The 22,357-nt window shown below is 40.3% G+C and overlaps 1 pseudogene; it reads left to right on the top strand.

Moving 5' to 3' along the window:
• The first annotated feature begins 5,877 nt into the window (after positions 1–5,877).
• The window catches only part of LOC129640072 (cylicin-1-like), a 155,157-nt pseudogene continuing 138,677 nt past the window's right edge, over positions 5,878–22,357 (top strand).

The raw sequence follows: 22,357 nt of genomic DNA, 5'->3' as shown, positions 1-22,357 counted from the left end.
GACCCACTTCCGGCAATTTATTTTAAGGAAGTGTTCCAAATATTTGATAGCCTTTTATAAATCTCACTGATGATTGAGACTCCACTTTAGAGAAGAACTGGTGGTGCTGAGAAAGTAGGGTGCTTCCTGTCCTCCTCGGGACCAAGGGAGCAGCCACAGCAGCTCCAGTGCGTTACTGAGCAAGAAACGGGGCTGGGATCACCAAGCCGGGCCACCCGGGTCTCTTCCACAGAGGCAGCTGGTGCCCTGCTTACCTCCTCTTTTCCTCTTTCTGGGTCTCTTCAAGCTGGGTCTTTTGCCTGTCCCAGACCACTCTCCCCGACAGTCACGTTTGGGAGGCTCCGGATTTTTGTTTTATAGTTTCTTCTGGGTGGAGGCTGCGGTCCCCGCCCCCACACACCTGCCCCAGCACCGCAGCCCTTAGGCCTGGGGCAGGGAGGGAGCTCTAAGAACTCCTCCCTGAGCCAAGCCAAGAAGCCAGGAGTCCGGCTACTGGCCGAGAAAGAAGACCCCCAAGGGGTCAGAGGGCAGGGGGGAAGGAAGGAAAGTACTGCAGCACCGGTCCTGCTGTCCCCGCTGCCCCAGATACGGCTTCACATTGGGGTACCCACCCCCACCCCCACCCCCGTCAGGGGGTGTTTGCCTAGCTTGAAGCCCCAGCTATTACACTCCGGGGGCGAGATGTTACAGCCTCCTGCATAGCATCAGAAAGAATGAAACAACAAGAAAAAGAGTTCCCTAAGGATGGTCAACACTGAAATCAGATTCATTATATTCTTTGCAGCCAAAGATGGAGAAGCTCTATAGAGTCAACATAAACAAGACCAGGAGCTGACTGTGGCTCAGATCATGAAATCCTTATTGCCAAATTCAGACTGAAATTGAAGAAAGTAGGGAAAACCACTAGACCATTCAGGTATGACCTAAATCAAATCACTTATGATTATATAGTGGAAGTGAGAAATAGATTTAAGGGCCTAGATCTGGTAGATAGAGTGCCTGATGAACTATAGAATGAGGTTCGTGACATTGTATGAACAGGAGACAGGGATCAAGATCATCCCCGTGGAAAAGAAATGCAAAAAAGCAAAATGACTCTCTGGGGAGGCCTTACAAATAGCTGTGAAAAGAAGAGAAGCGAAAAGCAAAGGAGAAAAGGAAAGATATAAGCATCTGAATGCAGAGTTCCAAAGAATAGCAAGAAGACTTAAGAAAGCCTTCCTCAGTGATCAATGCAAAGAAATAGAGGAAAACAACAGAATGGGAAAGACTAGAGATCTCTTCAAGAAAATTAGAGATACCAAGGGAACATTTCATGCAAAGATGGGCTCAATAAAAGACAGAAATGGCATGGACCTAACAGAAGCAGAAGATATTAAGAAGAGGTGGCAAGAATACACAGAAGAACTTAAAAAAAAAATATCTTCACAACCCAGATAATCACGATGGTGTGATCAATGACCTGGAGCCAGACATCCGGGAATGTGAAGTCAAGTGGGCCTTAGAAAGCATCACTATGAACAAAACTAGGGGAGGTGATGGAATTCCAGTTGAGCTATTTCAAATCCTGAAAGATGATGCTGTTAAAGTTCTGCACCCAATATGCCAGCAAATTTGGAACACTCAGCAGTGGCCACAGGACTGGAAAAGGTCAGTTTTCATTCCAGTCCCATATAAAGGCAATGCCAAAGAATGCTCAAACTACCGCACAATTGCACTCATCTCACACGCTAGTAAAGTAATGCTCAAAATTCTCCAAGCCAGGCTTCAGCAATATGTGAACCATGAACTTCCTGATGTTCAAGCTGGTTTCAAAAAAGGCAGAAGAACCAGAGATCAAATTGCCAACATCCACTGGATCATGGAAAAAGCAAGAGAGTCCAAGAAAAAGCATCTATTTCTGCTTTATTGACTATGCCAAAGCCTTTGACTGTGTGGATCACAATAAACTGTGGAAAATTCTGAAAGAGATGGGAATACCAGACCACCTGACCTGCCTCCTGAGAATTTTGTATACAGGTCAGGAAGCAACAGTTAGAACTGGACATGGAACAACAGACTGGTTCCAAATAGGAAAAGGAGTACATCAATGTTGTATATTGTCACCCTGCTTATTTAACCTATATGCAGACTACATCATGAGAAACTCTGGACTGGAAGAAACACAAGCTGGAATCAAGATTGCTGGGAGAAATATCAATAACCTCAGATATGCAGATGACACCCCCCTTATGGCAGAAAGTGAAGAGGAACTAAAAAGCCTCTTGATGAAAGTGAAAGTGGAGAGTGAAAAAGTTGGCTTAAAGCTCAACATTCAGAAAACGAAGATCATGGCATCTGGTCCCATCACTTCATGGGAAATAGATGTGGAAATAGTGGAAACAGTCTCAGACTTTATTTTTGGGGGATCCAAAATCACTGCAGATGGTGACTGCAGCCATGAAATTAAAAGACGCTTACTCCTTGGAAGGAAAGTTATGACCAATCTAGATAGCATATTCAAAAGCAGAGACATTACTTTGCCAACAAAGGTTAGTCTACTCAAGGCTATGGTTTTTCCAGTAGTCATATATGGATGCTAGAGTTGGACTCTGAAGAAGGCTGAGCACTGAAGAATTGATGTTTTTGAACTGTGGTGTTGGAGAAGACTCCTGAGAGTCCCTTGGACTGCAAGGAGATCCAACCAGTCCATTCTGAAGGAGATCAGCCCTGGGATTTCTTTGGAAGGAATGATGCTGAAGCTGAAACTCCAGTACTTTGGCCACCTCATGGGAAGAGTTGACTCATTGGAAAAGACTCTGATGCTGAGAGGCATTGGGGGCAGGAGGAGAAGGGGACGACAGAGGATGAGATGGCTGGATGGCATCACTGACTCGATGAACGGGAGTCTGGGTGAACTCTGGGAGTTGGTGATGGACAGGGAGGCCTGGTGTGCTGTAATTCATGGGGTCGCAAAGAGTCGGACACGACTGAGTGACTGAACTGAACTGAACTGAAGGAGGTGAAAGGAAAAGGCAATGGCGCCTCACTCCAGTAGTCTTGCCTGGAAAACCCCATGGATGGAGGAGCCTGGTGGGCTACAGTCCATGGGGTCGGTAAGAGTCGGACACGACTGAGGGATTTCACTTTCACTTTTCACTTTCATGCATTGGAGAAGGAAATGGCAACCCACTCCAGTGTTCTTGCCTGGAGAATCCAAGGGACGATGGGGCCTGGGAGGCTGCCATCTATGGGGTCACACAGAATTGGACACGACTGAAACGACTTAGCAGCAGCACCAGCAGCAAGGAGGTGAAAGACCTATACTCTGAACAGTATAGAAAATTGATGAAAGAATTTGAAGATTCTATAATGAAACGGAAAGACATCCAATGTTCTTGGAATGGAAGGATTCATATTTTTTAAATGTTCATATTACCCGTATAATCTACTGATTTAATGGAATCCCTATCAAAATATCCATGACATTTTTCACAGAAGTATAACAAATAATCCTAAAATTCAGATGAAACACAAAAGACACAGAATTGCAAAATGAACTTGAGAAAAGGGGAGAAAGTTGGAGTTATAACCCTCCTGGGCTGAAGAATATAAAACAAATCTCTAGTAATCAAAATAGCATGGTACTGACACAAAAGCAAATGTATAGATCAATTGAACAGAATACAGAGCCCAGAAGTACCCACGCACCAGTGGCCAACTAATCCATGACAAAGTAGGCAAGAATATATAATGGAAAAAGAGTGTCTCTTCTACATGTGGTGTTAAAACAACAACAACAACTTGGACATCGGGGTGAGGGAGACAGTGAGCTGAGCTGCTGTGAGGTGAGGAGTGCTGGCTCCGCTTGGTGCTGCCCCCGCTCCCAGCTCTCGCATGTGTCACTGTGGCTGGGACCCCCTCCATCCAACTTGGGAGTCCCTCACCCCATGCCCCGGGACAAACAAAAGCTCCGGCCCCTCATCAGCATCCTCTCACCTCGGAGCAGCCGACTAGTCACAGCCACTTCCCTGCCCCCAGCCAAAGGCTCCGGATCAGTCACTGGGAAGGTGAGGGAGGGAGAGGAGGGGTGGCTGTGGCTGCTGCTGACCCAGGTTAGGGCAGAGGTCTTGGCTGCGGCCAGTGCACAGGTGCTGGGTCTCTCAGTGCTCCTTGGCTCTTTCACTCTCCGTGGCAGCAACGGTGGCAGTAGCCTCTGGAGCTCAGCTCACTGTCTCCCTCACCCCGATGTCCAGGTTGTTGTTGTTGTTTTAACACCACATGTAGAAGAGACACTCTTTTTCCATTATATATTCTTGCCTACTTTGTCATGGATTAGTTGGCCACTGGTGCATGGGTACTTCTGGGCTCTGTATTCTGTTCAATTGATCTATACATTTGCTTTTGTGTCAGTACCATGCTATTTTGATTACTAGAGATTTGTTTTATATTCTTCAGCCCAGGAGGGTTATAACTCCAACTTTCTCCCCTTTTCTCAAGTTCATTTTGCAATTCTGTGTCTTTTGTAGTTCCATCTGAATTTTAGGATTATTTGTTACACTTCTATGAAAAATGTCATGGATATTTTGATAGGGATTCCATTAAATCAGTAGATTACTTTGGCTTGTATGAACATTTTAAAAACATGAATCTTTCCATTCCAAGAACATTGTATGTCTTTCCATTTCATTATAGAATCTTCAAATTCCTTCATCAATTTTCTATACTGTTCAGAGTATAGGTCTTTCATCTCCTTAGGGAACTCTTTTTGTTGTTGTTGTTGTTGCTTCATTCTTTCTGATGTGATTTTAAGCTGGATTTTTAAATTTTATACTTCTAATATTTTATTATTAATGTATAGAAATGCAAGAGATTTCTGTTTATCAATCTTGCATCTTTAAATTCTGCTAAATTAATTTATGAGTTCTAACATTTATTGAGTGGAGGCGTTAGGGTTCTCTATAAAAAGTATTATGTCATCTCCTAATAGTTACACTTTTGTCTTCCAATTTGGATTCATTTTATTTCTTTCTCTTGTCTAACTGCTGTGGCTATTGCTTCCAATGCTATTTTAAATAGTGTTTGCAAGAGTTTTACTTTTGTTTCTCATTCAAAAAATTCATTAACAGAACCTGGGCAGGTTGATGCAGTCTGGTGGAGGTGGGGCAGTCTGGCCTCTCCTCGCACCACCTGGGAAGGCCCAGTCAGCTGGCCACCATGCCCTTTCCACAGCCCTGGCCTAGGAGCTTGGCTCCACATCCTGACAAGGGGGAGCATCAATGTGGCCCACTGTTCAAAGCACTCCTGGCTTCCTGGGTCAAGGCAGTGGCAGTGGTGGAGGTGGAGACTGGCCAGGAACAGTCCACACTGCCACTGGAGAGGAGCCTGGTGCAGCCAAAAAATAAATAAATGAATCATTACCAAAAGAAATGGTAATATCTTACAAATATCATTATACACAATAAACAATTTCAATATTTAATAGAGGATTCATTGACTTAATTTCAATATATGATCATTAAAGGAAGAGGAATAGAAACAATAGGAAAGAGTAACCGTACATATATCACCAAATTGGGCCAATCAACATCCAGATTAACAGCAATCTGGAGTCCCAATTGGGAAAACGTCCCAGGCAATGTGTCTACTCCACAGGTGAAACTTCAAAATTGCAGTTTCAGGGGTTCCCACTTATAATTCCAGGTCATCAGTTTTCAGGCAAAGATGCAGCTCTGGTTTTATTTTAATCTTGTTACAATGCTGTTTGCTTTATCTTGTGAGTCATAGGATTTTATTAAGCCCTGAGTGGTGGACCAGACCTCTAGAGGCTCAAGAACTCCAAGACACATTCCTCTTCTTATTTAAAGTACTCCTTGCCTTGCTGTGCTTACAGGCGGCATGGAATCCGTGCAATGTACAGCCAGGTCAGAAGAAAGGTCTGAGGCCTGCTATCCTGCTTCTGAAATCTAAACAAGACTACCTCCATTTTAATTTCCCTAGCAAATAAAAGTGTTTAGAGTGGGCGTTTTTTTCTTGTTCTTGAATCTAGTGGGAAGTCTTGCATCTTTTCATTGTTGAGTATGATGTTGGCTGTGGGTTTGTCATAAATGGCTTTTATGATGCTGAGATGTTTCCTCTCTACCTGCTTCAATGAGGATTTTTTATCATAAATGGATGTTAAATTTTTTCCAGTGCTTTTACTGTGTGTTTTGAGATGATAATGTGATTTTTATTCTACCTTTTGTTAATGTAGTACATCACACTTGTTGATTTGCTTTTAAAATGTCACACTATTTTTGTAACCCTGGAATCAATCCAACTTGATCAAAGGGTTTGATCCTTTTTATATATTGTTGGATTTGGTTCCCTAGCACTTTCATGAAAATATTTGCATCTGTTTTTATCAGAGATATTGGCTTCTAATTTTCTTTTTCTACAGTATTGTTGGTTTTGTGTCAGGATGATGCCTTGTAGAATTGATTTGGTATATTCCTCCTGTTAAGTTTTTTGTAATAGCTTCAGAAGGATAGGTATTAGTTTTCTGTATATCTGGTAGAAATCCACTGTAAAGCCACCTGGTCCTAGACTTGTGTTTGCTAGAAGTTTATATAAAAATAAATTTATTTTAAAATGTAGATATATATAAAATAAATTGCATATGGACTGTTCCCAGGGGATCAGTTGGTAAAGAACCCACCTGCCAATGCAGGAGATGAAAGAGACATGGGTTCAATCCCTGGGTTGAGAAAAATTTCCTGAGGCAGAAAATGGAAACCTGCTCTAGTATTCTTGCCTGGAAAATTCCATGGACAAAGGAGCCTGGTGGGCTACAGTCCATGGGGTCGCAAAAAGTCACACAAGACTGAGTGCACACTCACACACAGACCTATATATGAAAGGTAAGGCTATAATGTTTAGGAGAAAATATGAAATATCATGATGTGAAGTAAGCAAAGATTTCTTAAGCAGCAAAAACTATTGCTGGCAGTAAGTTTCAAAACTTGGCAAATGTGACTAAATTAAGATTAATAATTTCTTCCATCATGTGCTACATAAAATGAGTGGAAGAGTAAGCCACAGGCAGCAAGAAGATACTTTCTATTCTAGTAATGAAAAAGGATTGGATCTAGACTGAATAGAGAGCTCCTACAAATCTGTAAGAAAAAAAATGAAATTCCTACAATAAAGATGTGCAAAATACTTGAATATGCACTTCATAAAAGAAGATATTCAAATTCCCAATAAACAAAATAGACAGGTGACCAAACACAATAATCATCAGGAAAATACAATTAAAATTATTTAAATAACATTGTGTTTATAGATCTTGTTGCTGGACATATTTATTTAGGTCATCAATAAAATATTTTAAACTACAGTCAATTGAAGCAATTGTTTTCCCTGTGTGGTTGTGACACAGTTATTATAAAGATTTTTTGTTTTATTTGTAAAGATGTCATTATAGTTAAGTGGCATAGCAAATCTGTCAGGGTATGACTAAGATGATGGAGAAGTGAGAAGAGATTAATGTGTAGTAGATATATATTATATGCATTTAAGATTATTTGCCACATTTAATTTTTAATTTTTAAGGATTGCTTTTTACATTTTTTTAATTATGTAAAAATTTTGTATTCTTGCAAAATAAAATTGATGTAACATAGTGCATTCCAAAATCTCATTTCTACCCCTCTATATTGCACACTACTGCCTCTCTCCCACAGATAAATACTTGTATTAGCTTTTTGTTTACTCTTTAATTGTTACATATTGAAAACATGAACTGATATTTATATCCCCTGTATTTACAGAAGGCAGCATAAAACTAAACTCTAATCTCACTTTTTTTCACTTAACAGTATACCCTGAAGATAGTTTCAGCAAAAAACACAGATGTTTTCCTCACTTCTTTTGCATTTATTTTGTAGTCCATTATGTGGATGTTCCTTATTTACTTCTACATTCCCCTTGTATTTCATAACAATAGACAACCATATTTGTGAAAGTACTTTCAAATTTTTATGTATATTTTTTGGATATCTTTTAGAAATGGAATTAGTAGCTCAAATATTTAACATGGGTTTCTATTTCATCATAATAAAGTAGCAAGAGTGAGTTTCCCTCCCACCTTGAATGTGAGTGTTCAGTTCAGTCGCTCAGTCATGTCCGACTCTTTGTGACCCCATGAATTGCAGCACGCCAGGCCTCCCTGTCCATCACCAACTCCCAGAGTTCACTCAGATTCATGTCCATTGAGTCCGTGATGCCATCCAACCATCTCATCCTCTGTCGTCCCTTCTCCTCCTGCCCCAAATCCCTCCCAGCATCAGAGTCTTTTCCAATGAGTCAACTCTTCGAATGAGGTGGCCAAAGTACTGGAGTTTCAGCTTCAGCATCATTCCTTCCAAAGAAATCCCAGGGCTGATCTCCTTCAGAATTGACTGGTTAGATCTCCTTGCAGTCCAAGGGACGCTCAAGAGTCTTCTCCAACACCACAGTTCAAAAGCATCAATTCTTTGGCGCTCAGCTTTCTTCACAGTCCAACTCTCACATCCATACATGACCACTGGAAAAAACATAGCCTTGACTAGATGGACCTTTGTTGGCAAAGCAATGTCTCTGCTTTTGAATATGCTATCTAGGTTGGTCATAACTTTCCTTCCAAGGAGTAAGCATCTTTTAATTTCATGGCTGCAATCACCATCTGCAATGATTTTGGAGCCCAGAAAAATAAAGTCTGACACTGTTTCCACTGTTTCCCCATCTATTTCCCATGAACTGATGGGACCAGATGCCATGATCTTCATTTCTGAATGTTGAGCTTTAAGCCAACTTTTTCACTCTCCACTTTCACTTTCATCAAGAGGGTTTTTAGTTCCCCTTCACCTTCAGCTATAAGGGTGGTGTCATCTGCATATCTGAGGTTATTGATATTTCTCCCAGCAATCTTGATTCCAGCTTGTCCTTCTTCCAGCCCAGCATTTCTCATGATATACTCTGCATATAAGTTAAATAAGCAGGGTGACAATATACAGCCTTGACGTACTCCTTTTCCTATTTGGAACCAGTCTGTTGTTCCATGTCCAGTCCTAACTGTTGCTTCCTGACCTGCATATAGGTTTCTCAAGAATGTGAGTGTTGCTGCTGCTGCTAAGTCGTTTCCAACTCTGTGCAACCCCATAGACGGCGGCCTACCAGGCCCCACCGTCCCTGGGATTCTCCAGGCAAGAACACTGGAGTGGGTTGCCATTTCCTCCTCCAATGCATGCAAGTGAAAGTGAAGTCGCCCAGTCGTAACCAACTCTTAGCGACCCCGTGGACTGCAGGCTACCAGGATCCTCCATCCATGAGATTTTCCAGGCAAGAGTACTGGAGTGGGTTGCCATTGCCTTCTCCGAATGTGAGTGTTAGTCACCCAGTTATGTCTGACTCTTGCAACTCCATGGACTGTAGCCCACCAGGCTTCTCTGTCCATGGAATTCCCCAGGAAAGAATACTGGAGAGGATAGCCATTCCATTCCCCAGAGGAGATTGAACCCTCCCACTTTAAACAACTTAAAAAAATAGACAAGGGAGTGGCATCACCAAGATGGCAGCATAGGTTGTTTCTGACTTTGTTCTCCTTCACAAGAAGAACTAACACATTTTCTAGAAAAAGACACCAATAAATGAATCCTAGAATATGAACATGAGGCTAAAGGACCACAGAGACTGAGACAGACTACATTAGAAGGGCTAAGAGAAGCAGTTACAAAGTGACTACCTTCCCCATCCACTAGGCGAGCAGAGACAACATGGAGAGTTCTCCCCTGAATCACAGATTACTCAAAGGAGAAAAGAGAACATTAATGGGACAACAGGAATCCCCCCATCATTGTGGGTTGCTCTGTGGGAGTCATTACTCTGACCTTGTGAGGACTGCAAGTGAACAATGATAATAAAAAAAGAAAATTTACAGGCAGATATTACTCATGAGCATAGATGCAAAAATCCTCAACAAAATACTGCAAAACAAATCCAATAATACATTCAAAGGATCATACACCATAATCAAGAGGTATTTATTCCAGGGATGCAAAGATTTTTCAGTATTTGCAAGCCAGTCAATTTGATATACCACATCAACAAATTGAAGAATAAAAATCATATGAACATCTCAATAGATGAAGAAAAAGCTTCTGACAAAATTCAACACAGATTTATGACAAAGAAAAAGACCGTCCTGAAAGTGGGCATAGAGGGCAAATACCTAAACATAATAATAATTACTTACAGCTAACATCATGCTCAAGGGTGAAAAGCTAAAAGCATTTACTCTAAAATTAGGAACAAGACAAGAATATCCAATCTCACCACTTTTATTCAACATAATTTTGGAAGTCCTAGCCTCAACAATCAGAGAAGAAAAAGAAATAAAATAGTCTAAATTGGAAAAGAATAAGGGTAACTGTCACTGTTCATGGATGTCATAATATTATACATGGAAAATCATAAAGATCCTACCAGAAAACTGCTAGAACTCATCAATGAATTGGGCAAAGCTACAGGATACAAAAAATAGAGAAATCTTTTGTATTTCTATACACTACCAATGAAAAATGAGAAAGAGAGATTTAAAAAACAATTCCATTTTACATAGCCTCAAAAAGAATAAAATAACTAGAAATAAACCTACCTTAGGAGACAGAAAAAACCTATACTCTGAAAGTTATAAGATGCTGATTAAAAAAATAAAAGATGACACAAAAATTGTAGAGAGGTACCATATTCTTGGGCTTCCATGGTGGCTCAGTGGTAAAGAATTCACCTTCAACGAGGAAACCACAGGAGACACGGGTTCGATCCTTGGGTCTGGAAAATCCCTTGGAAGAGGGCATGACAACCTGCTCCAGTATACTTACCTGGAAAACCCCGATAAACAGAGGAGCCTGGCAGGCTACAGTCCACTGGGTCATAAAGAGTCAGACACGACTGAAGTGAGTTAGCACACAAGCATGTTCTTGATAGAAGAATCAATATTGTCCAAATGAGTATACCACAGAAAACAATCTACAGAGTCAATATAATCCCTACCAAATTACCAAAGGCATTTTTTTCACATAACTGGAACAAAAAAGGAATGTCCAAACTACAAGACAGTTGCACTAATTTCACATACTGGTAAGGTTATGCTCAAAATCCTTCAAGCTGGCTTTAGCAATATATGAACCAAAAACTTCCAGATGTACAAGCTCGGTTTAGAAAAGGCAGAGGAAACAAAGAGCAAATATCTAAAATTTAATGGATCATAGAGAAAGCAATGGAATTTCAGAAAAAAAAATCTACATATGTTTCATTAACTATGCTAAAGCCTTAGACTGTGTGGATCACAACAAATTGTGGAAAATTCTCAAATAGATGGGAATACCAGACCACCTTACTTGTTTCTTGAGAATGTTGTATGTGGGTCAAGAAGCAACAGTTAGAATCGGACATGGAACAACTGACTGGTTCAAAATTAGGAAAGGAGTATGACAAGGCTGTATGTTACCATCCTTTTTTAACTTATATGCAGAACATATCATGTAAAATGCTGGGCTGAACGAATCACAAGCTGGAATCAAGATTGCCAGGAGAAATATCAACAACCTCAGAAATATCAACAACCTAGGAGTTGGAAAATTCAATCTCCATGACTTCAGATGATACCACTCTAATAACAGATGGTGAGGAGAAACTAAGGAACTTCTTGATGAGGGTGAAAAAAGGAGAATACAAAAATTAACATTAAAACGCAACATTAAAAAAACTAAGATAATGACATTCAGTCCCATCACTTCAGGACAAATAAAAGGGGAAAAAGTGGAAGCAGTGATAGATTTTATTTTCTTGGACTCCAAAGTCACTGCAGATGGTGATTGCAACTTTGAAATTAAAAGATGCTTGCTCCTTCTAAGAAAAGCTATGACAAACCTAGACAGTAAATTAAAAATCAGAGAAATAACTTTGCAATCAAAGATCCATACAGTCAAAGCTATGGTTTTTCCAGTAGTCATGTATGGATGTGAGTTGGACCATAAAAAAGGCTGAACACCAAAGAATTTATACCTTGAATTGTGGTGCTGGAGAAAACCCCTGAGAGTCTCTTGGACAGCAAAGACACCAAACCAGTAAATTCTAAAGGAAATCATCCCTGAATAGTCATTGGAAGGACTGATGAGGAAGCTAAAGCTCCAATAATTTGGCCACTTGATGTGAAGAGCCAATTCATTAGAAAAGACCCTGGTTATGGGAAAGATTGAAGGCAAAAGGTGAAGGGAGTGGCAGAGGATGAGGTGACTAGATAGCAACATTGACTCAATGAACACGAAATTGAGCAAACTCTGGCAGATAGTGAAGGACAGTGGAGCTTGTTGCATTGCAGCCCATGAAGTCATAATGAATTGGACATGATTTAGTGACTGAACAGAAAAAGAACCAAAAATCTTTAAAATAGAAGCATGTATGGAAACACAAGAGATCTTGAATAGTCAAAGAAATCTTGAGAAAGAAAAATGGAGCTAGAGGAATCAGGCTCCCTGACTTCAGACTATACTACAAAGCTAGCAACATCAAAGTAGTATGGTACGGGCAAAAAAAAAAAAAAAAAAAGAAATATGAATCAATGGAAAGTGATCACAAATACAGAGATAAACACACGCACCTATGGCCAAGTAATGTCTGACAAATGATGCAAGAGTCTACTATGGAGTAAAGATGGTCTCTTCAACATGTTGTGCTGGGAAAACTGGACAGCTATGCTTAAAAAGTTAAATTAGTACATTTTAAAAAACCATTCATAAGAATAAAATCAAAGTGGATTAAAGACTTAAATATAAGAGTGAATACTATAAAACTTTTAGGGAAAAACTTAGGTAGAACACACACTGACACAAGTCACAACAATATCTTTTTCAGTCTGTCTCCTAGAGTGAAGAAAATAAAAACAAAAATAAATAAGTAGGAGCTACTTAACTCAAAAGCTTTTGCACAGCAAGGGAAACCATGAAGAAAATGAAAAGATGATCCACAGAATGGGAGAAAATATTTGCAAATGACAACTGACAAGAGATAATTCTTCAAAATGTACAAACTATACGTGTGATTAATATTTAAAAAAAATAAAAATAAATGGGCAGATGATCTAAATAGACATTTCTTCACAGAAGACATACAGATGCAAAACACACACACACACAAGAAAGGTGCTCAGTTCAGGTTAGTTCTGTAGCTCAGTCATATATGACTCTTTGCAACCCCATAGACTGCATCATGCCAGGCTTCCTTGTCCCTCACCAACTCCCAGAGCTTGCTCAAACTCATGTCCATTGAGTCAGTCATGCCATACAACTATCTCATCCTCTGTTATCCCCTTCTCCTCCCAACTTCAATCTTTCCCAGCATCACGGTCTTTTCAAATGAGTCAGTTCTTCACATCAGGTGGCCAAAGTATTGGAGCTTCACCTTCAGCTACAGTTCTTCCAATGAATATTCAGCAATGATTTCCTTTAAGATGGACTGGTTGGATTCCCTTGCACTCCAAGGGACTTTCAAAAGTCTTCCCCAACACCACAGTTAAAAAGCATCAATTCTTTGGTGCTCAGCTTTCTTTATGGCCCAACTCTCACATCCATACATGACAAGTGCAAAAACCATAGCTTTGACTAGACAGATCTTCATTGGCAAAGTAATGTCTCTGCTTTTTAATATGCTCTCTATATTGGTCATAACTTTTCTTGCAAGGAGCAAGTGTCTTTTAATTTCATGACTACAAGCTGACAGAGTAGAAGGACATGTGCTCATCTTCTCCTGTGAGAACTCCAGAATTACAACTGGCTGCTGAACAACCATCAATAGTAGAATGTTCAGTTCAGTTCAGTTCATTCGCTCAGTCGTGTCCAACACTTTGCGACGCCATGAATCGCAGCACGCCAGGCCTCCCTGTTCATTGCCAACTTCTGGAGTTCACTCAAACTCACGCCCATCGAGTCGGAGATGCCATCCAGCCATCTCATCCTCTGTCGTCCTCTTTTCCTCCTGCCCCCAAACCCTCCAGCATCAGAGTCTTTTCCAATGAGTCAACTCTTCGCATGAGGTGGCCAAAGTACTGGAGTTTCAGCTTTAGCATCATTCCTTCCAAAGAACACCCAGGACTGATCTCCTTTAGGATGGACTGGTTGGATCTCCTTGCAGTCCAAGGGACTCTCAAGAGTCTTCTCCAACACCACAGTTCAAAAGCATCAGTTCTTCAGTGCTCAGCTTTCTTCACAGTCCAACTCTCGCATCCACACATTACCACTGGAAAAACCATAGCCTTGATTAGATGGACCTTTGTTGGTAAAGTAGTGTCTCTGTTTTGAATATGCTATCTAGACTGGTCATAACTTTCCTTCCAAGGAGTAAGCGTCTTTTAATTTCATGGCTGCAATCACCATCTGCTGTGATTTTGGAGCCCCCCAAAATAAAGTCTGACACTGTTTCCACTGTTTCCCCATCTATTTCCCATGAAGTGATGGGACCAGATGCTATGATCTTCGTTTTCTGAATGTTGAGTTTTAAGCCAACTTTTTCAGTCTCCTCTTTCACTTTCATCAAGAGGCTTTTTAGTTCCTCTTCACTTTCTGCCATAAGGGTGGTGTCATCTGCATATCTGAGGCTATTGAGATTTCTCCCGGCAAACTTGATTCCAGCTTGTGCTTCTTCCAGCCCAGTGTTTCTCATGATGTACTCTGCATATAAGTTTAATAAGCAGGGTGACAATACCTTGAAATACTCCTTACCCTAACCCTAGCCTTGACGTACTCCTTTTCCTATTTGGAACCAGTCTGTTGGTCCATGTCCAATTCTAACTATTGCTTCCTGACCTGCATATAGGTTTCTCAAGAGGCAGGTCAGGTGGTCTGGTATTCCCATTTCTTTCAGAATTTTCCACAGTTTATTGTGATCCACAAAGTCAAAGGCTTTGTCATAGTCAATAAAGCAGAAATAGATGTTTTCTTGGAACTCTCTTCCTTTTTCCATGATCCAGCATATGTTGGAAATTTGATCTCTGGTTCCTCTGCTTTTTCTAAAATCAGCTTGAACATCTGGAAGCTCATGGTTCATGTATTGCTGAAGCCTGGCTTGGAGAATTTTGATCATTACTTTACTAGCGAGTGAGATCGATGCAATTTTGCAGTAGTTTGAACATTCTTTGGCACTGCCTTTCTTTGGGATTGGAATGAAAACTGACCTTTTCCAGTCCTGTGACCACTGCTGAGTTTTCCACATTTGCTAACATATTGAGTGCAGCACTTTCACAGCATCATCTTTCAGGATTTGAAGTGGCTCAATTGGAATTCCATCACCTCCACTAGCTTTGTTCGTAGTGATGCTTTCTAAGGCCCACTTGACGTCACATTCCAAGATGTCTGGCTCTAGGTCAGTGATCACACCATCGTGATTATCTGGGTTGTGAAGATCTTTTTTTAAAGTTCTTCTGTGTATTCTTGCCACCTCTTCTTAATATCTTCTGCTTCTGTTAGGTCCATACCATTTCTGTCCTTTTTTGAGCCCATCTTTGCATTAAATGTTCCCTTGGTATCTCTAATTTTCTTGAAGAGATCTCTAGTCTTTCCCATTCTGTTGTTTTCCTCTATTTCTTTGCATTGATCGCTGAGGAAGGCTTTCTTATCTCTCCTTGCTATTCTTTGGAACTCTGCACTCAGATGCTTATATCTTTCCTTTTCTCCTTTGCTTTTTGCTTCTCTTCTTTTCACAGCTCTTTGTAAGGCCTCCCCAGACAGCCATTTTGCTTTTTTGCATTTGTTTTCCATGGGGATGGTCTTGATCCCTGTCGCCTGTACAATGTCATGAACCTCCATCCATAGTTCATCAGGCATTCTGTATATCAGATCTAGTCCCTTAAATCTATTTCTCACTTCCACTGTATAATCATAAGGGACTTGATTTAGGTCATACCTGAATGATCTAGTGGTTTTTCCAACTTTCTTCAATTTAAATCTGAATTTGGCAATAAGGAGTTCATGATCGGAGCCACAGTCAGCTCCCAGTCCTGTTTTTGCTGACTGTAGATCCCACCAGAAAAGATCCCCCAAACCCAACAGCAAAGAAGAAGATCCAGCAAGGGTAGGAGGGGCAAAATTTCATTTAGAATAAAACTCCATACCTGGCAGAGACACTCAGAGGGCTCAGACAAAACCTTTTGCACACCTGGAGACCCTACAGAGACTGAGCCAGGTCTGCCTTTGAGTGTTTGAGTGTCTCCTGCGGAGGTATGGGTCAGCAGTGGCCTGCTGCAGGGGCAGGGGCTCTGGTTGCAGCAGCCCTCAGTATGGCAAAAGCTCTCTTGGGAGGGGTCACCATTAACCCCACCACAGAGCCACCAGAACTTACACAGGACTGGGGAAACAGACTCTTGGATGGCACAAACAAAACCTTGTGCCCACCAGGACCCAGGAGAAAGGAGCAGTGACCTCACAAGAGACTGACCCAGACTTTCCTGTGAGTGTCCAGGAATCTCTGGCAGAGGCATGGGTTGGTGGTGGCCTGCTGCAGGGTTGGGGGCACTGAGTGCGGCGGTAGGTGCAAGGGACATTTTGAAGGAGGTTGCCATTTTCTTCATTACCTCCACCATACTTTGGCCTCAGATAAAACAACAGGAAGGGAAAACAATCTTGCCCATCAACAGAAAATTGGCTTACTGAGCATGGCTCCACCCATCAGAACAAGTCCCAGTTTCCACAGTCAATTTCTCCCATCAGGAAGTTTCCATAAACTTCTCATCCTTATCCGTCAGAAAAGACAAAATGAAAACCACAATCACGGAAAACTAATCAAACTGATCACATGGACACAGCCTTATCTAACTCAATGAAACTATGAGCCATGCTGTGTAAGGCCACCCAAGATGGACAGGTCATGGTGGAGAATTATGACAAAACATGGTCCACTGGAGAAGAGAATGGCAAACTGCTTCAGTATTCTTGCCTTGAGAACCCCATGAAAGGTGCTCATATGACTAATTATTGGAGAAATGAAAATCAAAACTACACTGAGATGTCGTCTCACTCCAGTCAGATAGCCATCATCAAAATGTCTACAAACAATAAGTGCTGAGAAAGGATGTGGGGATAAGGGAACCCGCCTATACTGTTCCTGGAAATGAAAATCATTGCAGTCACTATGGAAAACAGTATGGAGCTTCCTTAAGAAAGCTAAAAATAGTCTATCGTGTCATCCAGCAATCCCACTCCTGGGCATATATCTGGAGAAAACCATGGTTCAAGAGGATACATGCACCCAAATGTTCATTGCAGAACTATTTACATTAGTCAAGACATGGAAGCAAACTAAATGCCCATTGACAGATAAATAGTTAAAGTATATGCAGTACTTGTATAAATTGTATAAAATTGATTATTATTCAGCCATGAAAAATAATGAAATAATGCCATTTGCAGCCACATAGGTGGACCTAGTGATTATCAAAGTAAGTTAAATATCAGATTAAAAAATACAAATATTATATGATATTTCTTATCATGTAAGCAATATCACATAAGACTCTGATTTATCAGAATGTAAAAATATATGATACAAATGAACTTATTTACAAAACAGAAACAGACTCAAAGACTTTTGAATTAAATTATGGTTGCAGGCATCCTAAGTTGCTTCAGGCATGTCAAACTCCTTGGGACCCACCCTATGGACTATAACCCACTCAGGCTCCTCTGTCCATGGGATTCTCCAGGCAAGAACACTGGAGTGGGTTACCATGCCCCCCTCCAGGGAACATTCTCAACCCAGGGATTGAACCTGTGTCTCTTATATCTTATGCACTGGCAGGTGGGTTCTTTACTACTAGTGCCACCTGGGAAGCCCTGAAATTATGGTCACCAAAGTTTAACTGTCATGGAGAGGGATACAATGAGAGTTTTGCATTGACATGTATACACTTCAATATTTAAAAGATAAACAAAAAAGACCTACTGTCTAGCATAGGGATCTCTGCTCAATATTCTGTAATAGCCTAAATGAGAACAGAATCTGAAAAAGAAAAAATGCAAGTATACGCAAAACTGAAACAATTTTTCTCTAAAGCAGAAACTAACACAATATTGTTAATCAACTATCCTCCAATATAAAATACTTTTCTCAGAATAGCAACATTACAAATGATAACACAGAAATACAAAGTATCATAAAAGACTACTATGAACAGTTATATACCAATGAAGTGGGATACCTAGGAGAAATGGAATAATTCTTAGAAATATGCAAGACTGAATCAGGAAGAAATAGAAAATCTGAATAAACCAATTACTGGCAATGAGATTATACCAGTAATCAAAAATTTTCTAATGAAGTAAAACTGAAGACCAGATAGCTTTACTGGTAAATTGTACCAAACATTTAAACAAGAATTATACCATGAGTGCATGCATGCTGAGATACATCAGTCATGTCTCACTCTTTGCAACGCTATGGACTGTAGTGCACCAGTCTTCTCTGTCCTCGGAGTTCTCCAGGCAAGTATCCTGGAGTGGGTTGCCGTGCCCTCATCCAGGGGACCTTCCCAACCCAGAGACTGAACCCTCATCTCTTATGTCTCCTGCATTAGCAGGTGGTTCTTTACCACCAGCGTCACCTGGGAAGCCCCAAGAATTATACCAATCCTTCTAAAATTCTTCTTAAAGATAGACAAGGAGGAGACATTCTCAAACTCATTTTAAGAGTTTTATTACCATTATTATTATTATTTTGATACCAAGACTTAATAAGGGAACCTTTAGTAAAGAAAATTACAGGGCAATATTCTCAATTAATATAGATATAAAAATTGTCAACAAATTACTATAAAACCAAATATCAGATTGGAAAATAATAAAAATGATCTCCATATGTTGATGACAAGGGTTTAAAGTCTTGAAGACTGAAGAGAAAACTTCTAGACATAATCAATGAATTCCCTAATATTTCTGGATGTGAAATTAAGTTACAAAAATCAGTGACATTTCAATACACTAGTGACAAATTTTCTGCCTATGAGCACACCCACAGTAGTAAGCTAGTCAAACAGAAGGAACAATGCAGGCAACATAGAGGGCAACCTGAGAACATACAGCCCTGGTGAAAGGTGGGCAGTGAGCTGTTGTGCCTCATAGAACATTTACTGCATAAGATCATTTCTCAAGAATTGGGAAATGTAACCAGTGTAGCAAATAAATATAAATAAAAACAGCAAATTAGGCAAAATGTGGCAACAGAGGAATAGCTCCCAAGTGAAGGACCAAGATTAAATCCTAGAAGAATTAAGTGAAGTGGAGATAAGCAAACTGCCTGATAGAGTCCTAGGTAATGTACGTATAGAAACTGAAATGACTTAGGAGAAGAATGGATTAACAGAGTGAAAAGTTAGAAGTTTTTAACATAGAGTTAGAACATATAAAAAAGCAGCAATAAAAAATAAAATAAATGAAATAAATAACAAGGAGTCAACAATATATTTGATGGAACAGGGGAACCTATCAGCTAACTTGGAAAATAATGTAGTAGAAAACACTCTGTGTGTGATAGAGAAATAGAATATATGAACAGAGAAATCAAAAGCACAGAAATCAAAGCTGTAATCAAAAATCAGCATCCATATCAAACTACCAATGATATTGTTCACAGAACAAGAACAAATAATTTCACAATTTGTATGGAAACACAAAAGACACTGAATAGCTAAAGCAGTCATGAGAAAGAAGAATGGAAATGGAGGAATCAGTCTTACAGACTTCAGATTATACTACAAAGCTACAGTCATCAAGACAGTATGGTACTGGTACAAAGACAGAAATATACATCAATAGAACGAAATAGAAAGCCCAGAGATAAATCCACACACCTATGGACACCTTATCTTTGCAAAAAGAGGCAAAAAAGTACAATGGAGAAAAGACAGTCTTCAACAAGTGGTGTTGGGAAAACTGGTCAACCAATTGTAAAAGAATGAAGCTAAAACACTTTCTAACACCATACACAAAAATAGACTCAAAATGGATTAAAGATCTAAAGGTAAGACAAGAGAAGACCAGAGACTATAAAACTCTTAGAGGACAATATAGGCAGAACACTCTCCGACATAAATTACAGCAAGACCCTCTATGACACATCTCCAAGAATAATAGAAACAAGAACAAAAATAGACAAATGGGACCTAATTAAACTTAAAAACTTTTGCACAATGAAGGAAACTATAAGTAAGGTGAAAAGACAGCCCTAAGAATGGGAGAAAATAATAGCAAATCTAACAGCTGGAAGGAGTTAATCTCCAAAATATGGAATCAGCTCATGAAGCTCAATACCAGAAAAATGAAAAACCCAATCAAAAAGTGTGTGAAAGACCTAAACAGACATTTCTCCAAAAAATACATATAGATTGCTGATAAACACATGGAAAGATTCTCAGCTTCACTCATTAGAAAAATGTAAATCAAAACCACAGTGAGGTATCATCTCACATCAGTCAAAATGGCCATCATCAAAAGTCCACAAACAATAAATGCTGGAGAGGTTGTGGAAAAAAAGGAACCCTGTTACACTGTTGATGGGAATGCATACCGGCACAGCCACTCTGGAAAACAGTGTGAAAATTCCTTAAAAATCTAGGAATAGAACTGTCATATTACCCAGCAATCCAGTGCTGGGCATACATCACAAAGAAACCAGAATTGAAAGAGAAACATGTACCCCACTGTTCATTGCAGCACTGTTTACAATAGCTAGGATATGGAAGCAACCTAAATGGCCATCAGCAGATGAATGGATAAGGAAGTTGTGGTACATACATACAATGGGATATTATTCAGCATTTGAGTCAGGTCTAATGAGGTGGATGAACCTGGAGGCTATTATACAGAGTGAAGTAAGTCAGAAAAAGAAAGGTAAATACTGTATGTTAACCCATTTATATGGAATTTATAAAAATGGTACCAATGATCCTACATGCAGGGCAGCAAAGGAGACATAGATGTAAAGAAACTTTTGGACTTAGTGGGAGAGGGCAAGGGTGGGATGATTTGAGAGAATAGCACTGAAACATGTACGTTATCCTATGTAAAATAGATGACCAGTGCAAGTTTGATGCATGAGGCAGGGCACCCAAAGCCAGTGCTCTGGGACAACCCAGAGAGATAGGGTGGGGAGGGAGGTGGGAGGGAGGTTCAGGATGAGGGGGAACACATGTTGGCCAATTCATGTTGATGTACGGCAAAAACCATCACAGTATTGTAAAGTATCATCCAATCAAAATAAGTAAATTGAAATAACTAAATAAAATGAGGCATTAAGAGAGACAAGATGGTGGAGGATTTGGTGAACATGGAGTACATCTCTCTCCATGTGTGGATCAACAATACATCCTCAGATGCAGAAGCTTTCACAGAGCACCAACTGAGTGCTGGCAGGAGCCTCTGATCAACAGAAAACTCTATATCAGTTCAGTTCAGTTCAGTTCAGTCACTCAGTCGTGTCTAACTCTGCGATCCCATGAATCACAGCACGCCAGGCCTCCCTGTCCATCACCAACTCCCAGAGTTTGTGCAACCCATGTTCATTGAGTCAGGGATGCCATCTAACCATCTCACCCTCTATCATCCCTTTCTCCTCCTGCCTTCAATCTTTCCCAGGATCAGGGTCTTTTCAAATGAGTCAGCTCTTCACATCAGGTGGCCAAAGTATTGGAGTTTCAGCTTCAACATCAGTCCCTCCAATGAGCATCCAGGACTGATCTCCTTTAGGATGGACTGGTTGGATCTCCTTGTAGTCCAAGGGACTCTCAAGAGTCTTCTCCAACACCACGGTTCAAAAGCATCAATTCTTCTGCACTCAGCTTTCTTCACAGTCCAACTCTCACATCCATACAAGACCACTGGAAAAACCATAGCCTTGATTAGACGGACCTTTGTTGACAAAGTAATGTCTCTTATTTTTAATATGCTGTCTAGGTTGGTCATAACTTTCCTTCCAAGGAGTAAGCATCTTTTAATTTCTTGGCTGCAATCGCCATCTGCAGTGATTTTTGAGCCCAGAAAAATAAAGTCAGCCACTGTTTCCCCATCCATTTGCCTTGAAGTGATGGGACTGGATGCCATGATCTTAGTTTTCTGAATGTTGAGCTTTAAGCCAATTTTTTCACTCTCCTTTTTCACTTTCATCAAGAGGCTCTTTAGTTCTTCTTCACTTTCTGCCATAAGGGTTAGTGTTAGGGTTAGATCCACTCAAAACTCAGTAGGATGAAAGAAGGAAGGGAAAAATAGGAGAGCAAGCAGGATTGGTCCTGCACCCAGGCAGTGGGATAGCTGAAGTA

Source organism: Bubalus kerabau, chromosome X (genome assembly GCF_029407905.1).
Source record: "Bubalus kerabau isolate K-KA32 ecotype Philippines breed swamp buffalo chromosome X, PCC_UOA_SB_1v2, whole genome shotgun sequence".
Taxonomy (NCBI): domain Eukaryota; kingdom Metazoa; phylum Chordata; class Mammalia; order Artiodactyla; family Bovidae; genus Bubalus; species Bubalus kerabau.
This window is presented reverse-complemented; position numbering and strand designations above follow the sequence as displayed.